The sequence below is a fragment of the Lepidochelys kempii genome, chromosome 7 (assembly GCF_965140285.1).
Source record: "Lepidochelys kempii isolate rLepKem1 chromosome 7, rLepKem1.hap1, whole genome shotgun sequence".
In the NCBI taxonomy this organism is placed as follows: domain Eukaryota; kingdom Metazoa; phylum Chordata; order Testudines; family Cheloniidae; genus Lepidochelys; species Lepidochelys kempii.
The window spans coordinates 103,773,066-103,786,898 of NC_136386.1; the positions used below are offsets into that span (position 1 = coordinate 103,773,066).

Below are 13,833 nucleotides of genomic sequence, written 5' to 3' on the forward strand. Positions count from 1 at the left end.
AGCATATCAACTGAAGGAATGGACGTACCGGACATACAAGAAGCCACCAAAGATGAATGCATTGCATTTAAGAAGTTCATTAACAGAGTTGTGCAAAATTATAACAAGAAACCAAGAAGGATGTAGACTTAGTGCTTCATAGAAGGGTTGAGTAGCCAACTTTCAATTTGTGTGATGACTTTAAAATCTAATAAAATGGTCATGAAACATTTTTTCAGTTTTTACTATGGTGCCATACAGCCCACCTTCGCCCTGACCCAGCCCCAAATTTCAATTCCTGGGGAAAACACTGAGCCCTGGGAAGTTTTGAAGTTCCCTTTCCCTTTGTTCGTAGATGTGGTGGGGAAAACAGCCAGACAACAGGAGGTTTTAAAAAAAAAAATGCTGCAGAAGAAACCAGGAAGTAATGGGGCTCCTGAGATATGAAGCAGAGCAGCACGGGGCACTGAGCAGGGACCCAGAATGCCTTCCGCTCACCCCCTTACCCCCCCCCCAAGATCTGTTGAGAGAGCTGCACTGTGAGATAGCTGCCCTACAGCACTGCTCTCATCTGCGTTGGAAGACCTGGGAGTGTGAACACTCTCTCTGATGCCTGAGGAATTGAGTGAGTACATAAACCAGCACTTTACTTTCACCGGTTCCTTATCACCGGTGAAACTTACAGTGCAAAAACTCTGTAAGTGTAGACATACCCTCAGTTGAAACAGGTGGGGGTATTCTCCATGAGGGACTTTGGCTTTTGGAATTCTCTTTGTCCTTTGTACTTTCTTCCCTCCTTTTTGGTCTGCCAGATCCCAGATTTGTTTTGCTTTGGGACATGCAGGAATGCTCTCCTGTCCTGTCCTCCCAGGTATTCTAGTAGGGGCATGAGTGTGTGATAAATGATTGGGTGAAGAGGGAGGTGATGAAAGGGGACTCGTCCTGGAGTGGGGAACTTTTTGTAGGAGTTTAGCATTTTTAATATCATGTTAGATACTGTGCCAGCTTCCCTGCTAGTATATATTGACCTAACTCCACTGACTTTAGTGGAGCGTTGCCAGTTTATCTGAAGATCTAGCCCACTGAGTTTTTAATGGATGTGCTTTGCCTAGAGAGTTTTGAAAGAAAATAAACAACCAGACAACAGTATCTGTCATGAATCAAGGCCAAAATAAGCTGATGATTGTTAGCTGTTTTCTAGTTTTAAGTGCTTTTATTATTTTATAAAATAGAAAATGGGGAGAAGTATACAGTGGGGGGGGGGGTATCGTGTGTGAGAGGCACAGAGAAACAGACTGATCTGTGCATATCTTTCATAAATGTATATATTTTAAGTTGCTAAATACAGATATAAAATACCAGTAGTCAGTTATGTTGTTGTACTTATTTATGTAATGCCAACGGTGGCTTTTGCAGATAGGAAGAAGACAAGGTGCTTCCTCTGAAGAGCTGATAAATACTTACTCACTGGAGTCCAACTGTGTGTGTGTTTTTAAAAGACTGTCTTATGATATATGGCAACATCAAGGGTCTCAATTTTATGTGTCACGAGGATGGAATGGATCCAGTTTTGTAAAATAATGTTTCTGAATATGAGACTAGGGAGGTGTAAAGAGTTCAAATGACTATATTGAAATGTGCTAGACAAGCATGGACTTTTGGGACAATACTTGTTAAATGGAACCCACAACTCAGTTTATGCAAAAGAAGCTACGCCCACAGGAGAAGGCCATTGACTGGTGATTACCTCTTCTCAGAAACTAGAGATCAAAGGCCCGAGCTGTATAAAGAAATAGCTGATCTGCCCAGCCTTGATTCTGGTTCCTGATCTAAAGACTGGTGTGAACCTGTAAGCAGGGGAAAACCCAGTTTTGGCATTTGAGAGACTGACACTTATCAGAATCCTATGCAGGAGTTGCGGATGACCTCTGGAAAGCATTTGTGTGTGTGTGTAGGGTCTCTTATATTGGTTTTTATATGCTTTTTCTATAATGGTTTTACCTTAACAATAAATGTACTTGCTTAGAAGGAGCTGTGTGGTAACTTGCAACGGCTGGCAGAACACTGGTCATAGCCTTTGAAGAGAATGCAAAGCACAGTTGCTGGCAATTTAGGCAAACGGGCTTGCTGGGGATATCCCAGTATAGCTCAGGGACCTATGCAGACTTAAACCCCTGGTCAGAAAGGGAGAGAGATGTGCATCCCCACCCAGGAGCAGTGAACTGGGAACCTTTAAGCGAGTGCCCTTGAGGGACCACAGAGGGGAAAATATAGGTGTAGTTACACTGAAACTTTGACAGTGTTCATAGTCGGCATGGTGGAAAATAATTTCATAGACAGTTATAATCTTTCTATGCCACTTTAAAAAAACAACAACATTCAAATAGAATTTAATAGAGAATATACCTGCTGTAGGTTGGTTGGAAAAAAACCTATGGAAAGGCCCTCATACACTCTACAATTCAATTTTTTAGAGTAATTTCCATAGAGCCATATTACATTTCTATAGATTTTATCTCTATTCAGTTCCCTGGGATTTTTCCATCATGGTACATCTGTTTGGTATAATATTCTGTCTGTTTCCTTTATAGTCACTAAAGATCATGAACTAAATGATCACTGAATATATGTAAATGTTCGAGAGTATATGGTCTGCTGATGATTTAGATTTCTAACTTCTTCTTATTAACAATGTATATTATTTATGAGAGACTATTTATTCACATCCAATTTCCAAGATGAAGACCAAACTGGAATTAGCTGCTGAAGTATGAAAATTTTAAAATATCACAGTAGCTTTGCAGGATTCAAAAAACAAAATAATTTCCACCCCAAGGAAACAGTTTCAAAATTTCCAGTGGAACTGCCTTTCTCTAAATTCAGGCTTATTCAATGATGGAAGGGCAAAACCCAGTGTTTGCCCAATGATTGAAGACAAAAATGTTAAAGAAAAAACATTTTCCAGACTCTCAAAAAGAAAAGGAGTACTTGTGGCACCTTAGAGACTAACCAATTTATTTGAGCATGAGCTTTCGTGAGCTACAGCTCACTTCATCAGTTTCCACGGTATGCATCCGATGAAGTGAGCTGTAGCTCACGAAAGCTCATGCTCAAATAAATTGGTTAGTCTCTAAGGTGCCACAAGTACTCCTTTTCTTTTTGCGAATACAGACTAACACGGCTGTTACTCTGAAACCTTTCCAGACTCTGAAAGTTTTCCAAACAATGGAAAAAATTTAAAAATTAATTACAAAAACTATATTTAACAAATTATGTTTGGCAGTCCTCTTAGCCTTTTAAGCAAAGTAATGCAAAGCAGCTTTCTAGAGGACCCTGGCAGAACATACTGTAGCTTTCAAGCTTTCCACTGAGTACTGAAGAATGAAATGTTTGACAGAGAAGCTGATGTGGTGTTTGGCAACATTGCTTAACTGATATTGTAAAAGGAAAGATGATGCTACTTTGAATAGCTGCAATAGTAACTAAAAATAGGTCCTTGTCTAAAAGTCTGCAGTCTCTATTCCACCTTTGCCTCCCAGAACAAGCTAATCACAAGTACACAGTCCGGCACCCATACATCTAAGGCTGAAAAAGTGAGAGCTTTCTTTCAGGTTTAACTGATAGTATGAAACTGTTCATTAGTTATTCCTCATTCCTGCTGCAGAAAGAAAATATATTTTAATAGAATCAGAAAAAAAACAACCAAAGATGTTCTGTCACTGGTCTTCTATGTATCTTGGATGGTCATATAATCTAACTGTGAGGTAAGTAAATAATATGATATTGATTTTACAAGTGGCATTTCACACAGCTGCCATCCCCACTACAACATGCACTTTTGGATACTAACACGAGGTCAGAATGTTCAGTAACATATGCCTGGCAATGCAGTAGATCAGAATATATATGTATATCAATTTTAAAAATTACATTATATCTCTAATTGGAGTCAATGGGAATTGCACATGCTTAGCACCTCTCAGATCAGGCCTCTAACTTTTAGCAAATAGCTGAATATGTGAGGCCCTGTTCTAATCTCTTGAACTGACACGCACACATCTTTTGACCCAATATTTATTCCTTCTACTTCCGGGGAGAGCCTCCTCTTCAGGGAACCGTAAGAACTGCTAGACTGGATCAGAGCAGAGGTCCTCTAGTCCAGCATCCTGTTACTGACAGTGGCCAGTACTAGATAGGAAATGTATAAGAAACACCATAAGGGACAATAAACTCCATTTGTTAGTGGTTAGTGTTGTGCAGTGATGTATAGCTCTTAAAACAACATTAATTGGAAATCCTCCATGGAGGACGTCTCCTGGAATCTTCCTTGCTTTCCTTGGCTTCCTCTGTGGGTTCTGCCCTGGAAATGGCTGATATGGCCCTGATTTCAATCAATTTAAGGAAAAGCTTTCATCCCATTAACCACATGAACATCTGTGTTACCACCTGCTCAGCAATAGAGTCCCCAATTGTCAAAATTTGTGATATGAAAGAATTTTGTAGAAAATGTCTGGTCAGCATAAAAGTTGATCACCCCAGGATTTCAGCAACTACAATGCTTATGAGCATTGTGGTACGTTTCCCAGTTTTGTATAAATATAATTTGTGAAAAATAATTTCATTTGAGTGTGACTAAAAAGTAGTTATATTGCACATAGTCATTATCAGTATTAGCCTCCTCTGCGTCCAGTCATCTGAGTTTTATTCCCATTCTGCCTGTACTCATATTACACACAATTAATAAATCCTCTTTAGAGGCTCTATTTTTTTCCTAATATGTAATTTTGGCTGAATGACATTCAGGGATTTAAAAACAAGGATATCATTGCAGTAACTGAAATTATTTCTTCATTATAATTTGTATGCAAAGCCTTTATTTCAAACCTCTCCTTTTATTTAGTAACGTACATCATGTAACTGTGGCAGGGTTATGATCATAATAGAATACTTAGTAGTGAAAAGCTAAGCCAATCTTGTTCCTGTTGCACTCAGTGATCATTTGAATAAGGATAAACTCAAGATGAGTATGGACAACTGGACAATGGACTTGAACAGAAAAACAGATTACATTTATCTAATAAATTGTGAGTCACCAGCTCTGATTTGGATTATTGAGCACAGATGCCACCATCGTTACAGGAGCAGTCCCTCTGGCCTTGTCCGGAGTGAGGATTTTCAGAAGTTCTCCCAACTTTGCTGTAGCAGTGGTTCAAGTCCACCACCAATACTGGTAGTAGTTGGAAGCACTAATGTACACTGGCTGCTGGCATTTTTACCACTGTGTTGTCTAGACCCACTCAGGACAGGGTTAGATGAGATGGTGGTAAAAAAGCCTGAGCTCTGTCTACATTAGAGCTTTCAACGTTGCTAGTGGAGTTGCATCAGGGTTGGAACAATGATGGGAGAATCTCTTAAAATCCTTGGTGTAGACACTGTAAATGATTGACTATGGGATTACTCACATGCAAGGGGAGTGAGATTTGGCATGTACTCCCTCAGTATTTTCAACCCTAAGGATTTAAAAATCACACGTTAGCACTCCCCCCCCCCCCAAAATAATGAAGTTAACTTAAAAGTAATAATTGTGGGATTGTTTTATTTGCTTTTCTGGTTTTTGAGCTGCTAAGAGTCTTGTCTTTCTCTACTGCAAAGAGGGCTAGAAACACAGCTTTTCTTGAAAGAAAAAAGGTTTCAACATTTCATAATTTTCACACCTTCACATGACTGTAGGAGTTTGGGCTTTAATAACACAAGACTTGTGATTAGATCATGAGTTGGCCAGACTGCTTCTCAACCTTTTTATAAGCCTGCCAAAAACAGTTCACTTACTGCTAGATATTAATTTGTATTTGGGGGGAGGGGAGCGGGGAAATAGCACAGAATTTTAATGTAGCACCTCATGTTGTTCTGTCCATTTCAGCCATGGACTTCACATGGCTACTATTCCAAATTACAATGGAGGAGAAAAACTTCTAGAGTTTAACTAGTGAGCATACATCAAACGCTGCAAATCTGTGTTTATTGTAGAGTCTTCACTCAACAGATTAATCCTGTTTGAATTCATGGGATTATTCACCTATGTAATTTTTGAAGATTGGGTCCTAAATTCTGAAAAATATCCAGAAAAGTGGTCCATTCAGTTGTACATTTATTTGTTAAACAAATGTTTTAGAATTCAAACTTCCTTAAACAAGTGTAGTAAACTGGGAGCATGAGATATAATACGCAAACCTTTATTTTTTTTAGCAACTTTGGATACATTGTTTTTTCTTTTTTTTATTTAATTTTTAAAAATCCCATATAGACAAATGCATGTTCCTGAACTGATGTCATAGCCCAGAGTGGGGCACCTGATGTACTGGCCACAGAGGAGATGACCTCTGTTCTTGTGAGTAGCAATTAAGGGCCTTCTGCTGAAATTGACAAGGATGCCTATAAATTCTGGCTGCCCCTGGTCTTCACTCCAACTGATTAAAAACAAACAAGCAGTGTTTCTCGAGATTTTTGCATTGGAAAAATAGCAGCTGCCTGTTGTGACTGATGTAGCTCTCCGAAATTAATTCCAATAAAGTTGCGACACACGGGAATGCTGGTAAGATCTTTATTTCCTGGCCTCTGGCATGGGGCAAAATTATACTAAGTTATATCCCATCACAACAGGGGTTAGTATTCACTAGCTCCAATGGCTACTGTTAAAATAATGTTGTGCCTTCATTTATACCTTGAACTCAATATTATACTCCATTACTAAGAGCCTGATCTTGCTCCCATTGTTGGCCAATGGCAAAATGCCCAATAACTCCAAAGGAAGCAGAAGTAGCTAACACAGTATGCATACCATAACTAGGGACTGCATTGTAAGATGCTTCCATGCTACATATTTTTCAGTATTTTGTCTTTTTTACTGACCGCCAGCAGCTTGAATGGCCTGTGTCCTGCTACCACTTTGTCTCCTCTCTAGTTGCAAGGTAATTACTAGTGTCAGACAATGCTCTGGATATTAAGTTTATAATTTTTTTTTTTTTGAAAATTTGAGTTTGACCAAAGAAATTCCCCCTTCAATTAATCTTTTCAGTTATTTATCTGTAGAGCAGATAAAAATATTTCAATGATTCCAGTGTTTTACTGAAATCACAAAATATAGGTATATATATATTTTTTTAATTTAAAAATCAAGTAAAAGTTTGAAAAATTCCTGCCAAATGTTACTGTTTTTATAATGAGCTCTACTATTTACACAAGTCTCCAACTCTGTCTACCCTTGAGAATTGCATTTGTGTTAACATCATGCTAAATTGTTGTGATATCTGAGGCTGCATGTCTTCTTCCTCACCCATATCTTTTTAGGATACTCTTTTTACTACTCTAGAAATAAGCGTAGGTGGTCATATTTTGTATTACGTTTTTGCTTCTTCTGACAGGAAATCATGCTGCTTCCTCTCCTATAATATTAATGTGTTCTGAACATGTGTATTAGTCAATTCTTAATTTGTAATGAAAGAGGTGCCAGGGCTCAAGCAATTTTTTTACATTCATGACTGATGCAGCAAGCCCAGAGGTGCTGGGGATATGAACTGCCAAGCCTCGAGGTGTCGGGGCTTAGCCCTGGGAAGAGCCCTGGCACAAATTAAGCTCTGATATTAGTATTGCCATTGGTTCATTATCACCAGATGCCAATATGTGTAACAGCAAAAAATGTAAAGCCAGAAGAATCTGAAGCCAGCAGCAGCATATACGTAACAGAATCATTTCATGCACTGTGAAACTGAATATTTCCTGCCTATAACTTTTTTTTTATACAAGCATAAAAACTTGCCACTTATCTTTAGCTAATTGCAATGTACCATCACCATTAGATGGCAGTAAAGCAGTATACCTTTCCTCTCAGTGGTCTTCCCCTTGCACCAGGTGTGTTTTTATAGGTTGTTAAATAAGGCACAATGTGACATCTTGCCTGGAATACCTAATTCCTTAAAAGGGGAAGAGTATAGGGTGGTTTTTCCTCTCTCGCCCTCATCCGGGATTCTTAGTAGATATGTCCTGCAGTTCACATTTGGCTAAATTTGAGTATGTAACTGTGCATTTTAGAAGTTCTCACTGTGGCATACCACAAGCTAGTACACACTTCCTGCTGTGTAGAGCATTAGTCCATTTAAAAAGAAAAAGGATTAGTATGGGTAAGCACAAAAAATCTGAATACAGTAGACCACTTAGTTGGCTAACTGCCATCAACCATTTCAGCACTTGCATCTTCCTAGCTACTTGTACTGTATTATTAGAGGAGAATAAATCATTTGACACAACTAAGTTTTAGAAAAATATGTGAAAACTGTTCAGGCACAAAATCAGTAGCAATGTATGAAATTTTCCATCTGAGTGCTTTCTACTAAGGGAAAATATTTCAGTGAGGTGCAATATTTTTAATCTTGTTTTAGATTAAACAGTTTTAATGTATAAATCACTGCAGGGCATGATTGTTAAGTACAATGCAGTTTTATTTATTCTGCTTTTCAGCCTATGGTATTTCTCTGTGCAAAGCTAAGGAACAAGTTTTAGACAAACATATATATTTTAAATAGCCTCCCTACTGTACATTACAAAGCAAGAGTACAAATATAAATAAAAGTGTGATGGGGCAATCTGCCCCTTCAAGGCAGGAGTACCTAGTGGTTAGTCCATCCCAGCATGTTTCAAGGCCCTTTAAAGGTTTCAGAGGTCCAATATAAGGACCTATGAGGGATATGGATAGAGAGGAAGTGGTCAGGGGAATGAATGGTGGTTGGGAGGAAACCCTGTTACTGTATTTTTAAGGGCCCAGCTCCAGGAGCCTTGCAGAGAGGGCTGGGCAGGGATCCCCTCTCACTAAGGTGATCATACATCCCCTTTTGTCCGGGACAGTCCCTTTTTTAAGCCCTGTCGCGGCCATCCTGACTTTTTTGGCAAAAGTGGGCATTTGTCCCACTTGCTCTTGCCAATAATGGTGTGCGGAGGAAAGTGCAGGAGGCGAGCAGTGATGTCAGCCCCACGCGGGGGGGAGGCAGGGCTTGGGTGAGCAGCGACGCCAGCCCGAGCCTCATGCAGGGAGGGGGGCTTGGGCGAGCAGCTTGGGCCAGGCCCATGGGGGGAAGCGGGGAGGCCTTGGGCTAGCCCCACGTAGTGTCCCATTTTCTCTTTGCGAAATATGGTCACCCTGCCTCTCACCCAACCACTTGGGAATGAGATGGGAAATAGCATATGTGCTGCCAATTGCCATATACCAGGGCACAAAGGCGCCAACTCTGTGGGTGGTGTGGGGCTGGAGCACTCACAGGGGAAAAAATAGTGTGTGCTGAGCACCTACCAGCAGTCCCCCATCAGCTCTTCCTTTCCCCTCCCCCCCCCCGTGCCTCCCGCCTGCCGCGAACGGGTGTTTCGTGGCATGCAGGCAGGAGACTGGGAGGGAGGGGGAGGAGTGAGGACGCAGGACACTCGGTGGAGAAGGGTGGGAAGAGGCGGGGGGGGTGTTGGGGGAAGAGGTGGAGTGGGGGCGGGGCCTGGGTCAGAGCTGGGGGTCAAGCACCCCCCGGCACTTTGGAAAATCGGCACCTGTGACAGGGCAGACACCCATAGTAGAAGGTTGTCAAATCTGCTGAACCTGAGGAGTAAGTAGGGCCAGCTGAGGGAGAAGCTAGTTAAGGCCCCATAGCAGGCTAAAAGACACCATTTGGGAGGAGCTGGGGACACCTGGCTTGAGGAAGGAAGAACTAATTGCCTAAATTACTCAGCTCCAGCAGGAAGGCTGGTGATGCTGCTGACTATCTGAAGTACACCTAGCTCCAGGAGGAGAGCTGGAGGGTCCTGGCTTAAGGACAGAGGCAATAGCTGCCTGAGTTACCCACACTCCAGGGAAGCCATCTGAGGGCCCAGTGTTCCATAAGAGGAGCTCAGTTCAGGAGGGGTGAAAGACATTTTGTTTGTGTTAACGAGGGAGTGTGTATTTTGGACTTTGAATATCCTGGAGGGCGACTGAACTTTTAAGTGATCTGGCTAGAGGGCTAGGCCACAGAAGACCAGACAGAGAGAGCTAACAGGAGGCGGTGACCCAGGGGAAGGACAAGCAACACCACATCTATCCACAGGAGGGTGCCAGCTGGTGAGTTGCTTCTGGGCACAGGGGGCTTGCTATGGAGTGGGACCCTATGACAACATGCAATGGTCAAACTATTTGACGCTTTGCAAATGTTGCTCACAAAATGCACATCTGTGGCTTCCAAATACAAACTACAGCACTTGCACATGTCAGTCTGCAGTATACACCTTAGGCCAGATGTTCTCTTCACTTACATTGGTGAAAATCTGTTGACTTCAATGTTGGATTTATACCAGTATAACTGAAAGCAGAATCTGCCCCCTGGATGAAAGTAAAATGAATAAATGGAAAAACCCATTGTGAGAAAATTTGCTAACAACTTAAGTCCAATCAAGTGAGGTGCTTGGTGCCCTATAAAGCTGAAAGGAAAGTGAGGCTGTATGGTACCTGCCTTAGCTTTATCTCACTGCCAACATAGCCTATAAGAAAATAGGAAGGAATCTTCTCCCATAGATTATAATAATAACTAGTTCTGATAGCACTTTTCATCTATCAATCTCAAAGACCTTTACAAAGAAGGTCAGTGTTATTAGTCCCATTTTACAGATGGGGAAACTGAGGCACATGGGGATGAAGTGACTGGCCTGCTGGGTGACATTCGGCAAGTGGCAGAGCCAGAGCCTGGAATAGAACCCAGGTCTCCTAAGTCCCAGTGCAGTGCCTGCACAGCTGCTCTAGAGAATACTTCAACCCAATGGGTTAAGTAGAAAAACTAAGGAGGAACATTCCCTGGAGGCAGAGTATCCCAATGTGCACCTTCCTCTGAAGTATCTGATACAGCCACTCACACAGGCTATTGGCCAAGATGGACTATGAATCTGGACATTCCCATGTAACACGAAGGCAATGCACCATATAAGTTTAGATTGGACTTCTGACGGTGTCAGTTTAGAGAGACAAGGAGGGCGAGGTAATATCTTTTACTGGACCAACTTCTTTGGGGGAAAGAGATAAGTGATTGAGCTACACAGAGCTCTCCTTCAGGTCTGGGAAAGGTAGTCAGTGTCACATGATGGAACAGATTGTTTAGCATAAGTAGATCATGCCTATTGTGAGTGACCATTCAAAGTGAAGTGGACTATTAACACTTTTGCCGTTCATAGGACAAAAAACACGGGGTGAGTGGGTTACAGATTGTTGTAGTAAGCCATAAGTCCAGTGTCTTCATTAAGACCATGGTTTTTAGTGTTTAGCAAAGTTGTGAATTTAAGCTCCCAGGCTTGTCTTTTGAAGGTGTGTAGGTTTCCTTTGAGGACAAGGACTGAGAGGTCAGATATGGAGTGATGGTTTTGTGAAAAGTATTTGCCCATGGGTTACATGGTATTTTTCTATGTGGGTTCATTCAAGAGCTTAGTGATTGTCTGGTTTCACCCACATACTTGTTATTGGGGCATTTAGTGCACTGGATGAGATACACCACATGATGTGATAGGCTCATGTAGGACCCAGGAATCTTGAAAGGTGTGCTATGGGGAGTATTGATCACTGTAGCAGTGGAGATATGTCTGCAGGTTTCTGTCAGTTTGTCTGCTTGGTGGATATTGCCAGTATACATAAAGTTTATCAAAGAGCAAAATGAACAGATGTTCTAATAGAAAATCTGCTATTTAGACAAATTCTAACCTGGAACCTAAAACTGTCACCCCTCAGTAGTTTTTTACTACTTATTTCCAGTGAGAATTTTTCTCTTGATGTGTTAAAACTATAGTTTTTGTCTGAGGCAAATGCATCATATGATGTAGTTCATTTAAGGCCCAATCCTGGAGAGGATGAGAGATCTTTGAGGTGCTTCAAACGGAAGTTTAGGATGCTCAGCAGTTTGCAGGACTTTGCCCTACATTGCATGATCTAAAAAAATACAGTACCATACGTGATGTACATGACCAACACAACCAAACATTAAGCAGCACCACATGAATTCTCTTAATTATTAACTGTCATATTCAGATTAAATTGGGCATTAAATTAAGGTTAAAGAGAGATTAAATTGTGACCTGGGGTGCAGTAAAGGCACACTAAGCTTTCAAATATAAAGCCATTATTTAGAGAATAAAATTAAGGACCTGCACTGCCTATATTATAGTTTAGTGTTTGTTCTTTTTGTGGTCCATAAGGAAAAAGTAAAAGTCCATGCAGTCTGTATTTTCTCCCTTATTTTGGAGGATCCCAAGAACTGAATTTGATCAGTTGTTTCTCAGTGTACTGTCTTTTACGATGGTTTGTGTCCTAGACATCAAATACACCATTTCAGTTAGCTACCAGAGCTAGCTGTTGTTATAATCTATGGGGGAAAACTCCTTCCCATTTTCTTGATGTTAGGTCTCTTGTTCTGTTCTCTTTCTTTGCTCCCCATGTTCTTAGCTCTGTCTTCCACATTCCACCCTGTATTTTTTTTTTTTTGTTTCTCCTCTCTCAGGCTGAGATTTTCAAAGGTGCTTAAGTCAAGTAGGTTCCCAACTCATATTGAAAGCACTGGAAGGAGTTGAGTGCCTAACTCCCTTAGCCCCTTTTGGAAACCCTCTATTGGTCCTATATTAACACTTCCGTGAAATGCTAGCCTCAGTATAGAATGCAGAATTTGGGCATGTTCTCCCATATGGCATGGCTGCCTCGAGCTGCATCACTGACCCAGTCTGGTTCTAAAGCTGGCATACTTTACTGGCATATTGGATCCCTGCGCAAGTGTGATCCTCGAGGGCTCTATAAGCTCTTATACAAATTCCCCTCAAATATTTAATATCAGTACAAGGGGACTGGCCCCACACGTAGCAGCAGGACTGGGAAATGCAAAGGGATGCTTGGTGCACTTCATCCATAGCTGCTTTGGCCCTCTTATATTCTCTGCTGCTCTTTGATGAGAATTGTACTTGTGTGAAATGCTTTAAAAATGTATTTTAATTTTCATAACTCCCCTGTGAAATATGGCTGGCAAGTGACTTTGAAAAACAAACTTTAGATTTGTGGATAATCTAAGCACTATACCCAGATGTACAGACACTCTTTCCCGACCTATGTATTAGCTAATGTTAAAAAAATTATATTTAATAAAATTTTAAAATCTGATACTGAACCATTGCAGAGGGGCTCAGTAACTTACCCAAGGCAAAGAGTGAGTCACTGTCTGAGCTAGAAGGTAGAACTTACAAATTCCTGGCTCTCAGTCCTCTAGACCATGCTACCTCTTTAATCAGTTCTACGTTTTACTCTATTAAGCACTTTCTTCCTTCTCCATTTCTTATTCATAGGGCTAATCTTTTACTGGATGTTTTAAAATTAATTCTTCAATTCTAAGGAAAGATGAACACATAATATAAGGCTGTGGTATTTTTCAGACTCTAAGCAAATATTAAATAAAAGCTTTATAGCTAAACAATTCAATCAAGGAGCAAATTCAGACTTCTTACAACAATTGAGTGGATTATCTCTGCAAACAAATCAAATTCATTTAATGTAGCAATAGAAATGCCAAAACTAGGCTAATTTAAATAGTCCCAGACACAGAGTCATTGGTTAAGAAGAAGTCTGTGAGGAGATCTGCATTCAGATCAGACGTCCATATAGAGGATGGTGGCAAACAAGAACTTCATATAAATGGGCATTAGCCATAGGTGGTATATTACTGTAAGTACAAGTAATTTAGGGAGACTAGATAACACATCAGTTGCAGATTTGGAAAATGTATGGGAGTTTGATAAGAAAAGTTAAGTATCCCTATATTTAGCAAC

At 40.7% G+C, this 13,833-nt stretch overlaps 1 protein-coding gene across 3 annotated transcripts in view; it reads left to right on the forward strand.

Annotated features, from left to right (window-relative positions):
- The first annotated feature begins 413 nt into the window (after positions 1 to 413).
- The window catches only part of LOC140914956 (uncharacterized), an 84,537-nt gene continuing 71,117 nt past the window's right edge, over positions 414 to 13,833 (forward strand). For all 3 annotated transcript variants that reach the window (XM_073354086.2, XM_073354085.2, XM_073354087.2), the window contains exon 1: positions 414 to 604. The gene's annotated coding sequence lies outside the window, so the exon portion shown is untranslated. The remainder of the gene's footprint in view (positions 605 to 13,833) is intronic.